This window comes from Oratosquilla oratoria, unplaced genomic scaffold, assembly GCF_046742065.1.
Source record: "Oratosquilla oratoria isolate Oo_2021 unplaced genomic scaffold, ASM4674206v1 SCAFFOLD192, whole genome shotgun sequence".
Taxonomy (NCBI): domain Eukaryota; kingdom Metazoa; phylum Arthropoda; class Malacostraca; order Stomatopoda; family Squillidae; genus Oratosquilla; species Oratosquilla oratoria.
Window position 1 is genome coordinate 170,944 of NW_027467545.1, and position 1,230 is coordinate 172,173.

At 45.6% G+C, this 1,230-nt stretch overlaps 1 pseudogene; it reads right to left on the minus strand.

The window, feature by feature from the left end:
• Positions 1 to 394: 394 nt before the first annotated feature.
• Positions 395 to 1,029, minus strand: LOC143022825 (uncharacterized; annotated as a pseudogene).
• Between the last annotated feature and the right edge of the window lie 201 nt (positions 1,030 to 1,230).

The following is a 1,230-nucleotide window of genomic DNA, read 5'->3' on the forward strand; positions in this document are numbered from 1 at the left end:
AGTCCCCTTCATTTATCAGTCTGATAGCTTGTTCAAAGTTCTCCATTTTGAAATGGATATAGGGAATGTGGTTGTTTAATTTTTTGTTCTGCCAGGCTAAAGTTATATTCCACATTCTCAAAACACAGGTAACCGATATCATTGACATTAATATTCAGGTGACAATGTTTAACTATGTCTAGAATATATGTATCACTAGTGATTTTTTGCCACTCATGCACAAATCTGTGAAGGGAACCTGCCACAAAGTTGGTACTTCCCTGGTTTGTTGTCGGGGAGTGCTGCGTCCCCTGCCTTTGGAGTTTTTTTAATCCAAGGCCTGCCGAGCGTAGTAAGGCCTCTGGTCTCCCCTATGTCCTAGCCTCCACTGTCCATAGGGTTGAAATCTTGTGTGTCATTTAAACTGGGTTCTTGTCATCCCACTTCCAAACTTCCATGCGCCTGGCTTCCAGGATGGAAAGGGGGATTTGGCTGTGATTTTGCTTTTGAGTTTTTCCCCTCTCTTCGATTTGCCTTGCGGATTGCGAGAGGTCATCCCCAAACAGTAAGCATGACATGGGCACTTTGTCAGAGCATAGGTGTGAGTACTTGTGATTTATTTCCCGTTTGATGTTAAAACGGCGAACCAAGTTGTTACGGTAGTTGGCATGACCTAACAGTGCCAGAGCACCATTGATCATGCCCACCTCATGGGCCACGACAGCGTTACCTTCATCCTGGGCCACTTTGTCAAGCACTGAAAGTGACTTGATGATGATGGAAGCTGCCTTAGTTATATCTTTATTGACTTCCTTCATGCATAAGTGCTTTTTTAGCGTCCTGTTTTAGCGCCTCCAAAATTTGCATATTGCACTCAACTGGGGATAAAGCAGGGCAATTACCGGGCCTCTTGGTACTCTTGTCCTCCGCAATTTCTTTATAGGTGTCCTCCCTCATGCCGTGGTCAAATATTTGATTGACCATGTCTGCCACATGTTTGACAACATCTCTGGAGACTTCTTCACCTGGGCCAAAAGCCTTAGAGGACTGCATCAAAATACTGCCAATAGGGAAATCTTCATGCAACTCACCTTTACTGCTGCTTCCGTCGGAGATGAAACCCAAAAAGTTACCTGGAGAGGGCGTAACAGGCCCTGCTTCCTTCCTGGTTGAACTAGTGCCCGGTCTGTCATCGTTGTGGGTTTCCGGCCTCTGCAAAACATCTTGCCGCCTCTCCGCTTTTAGTTGATC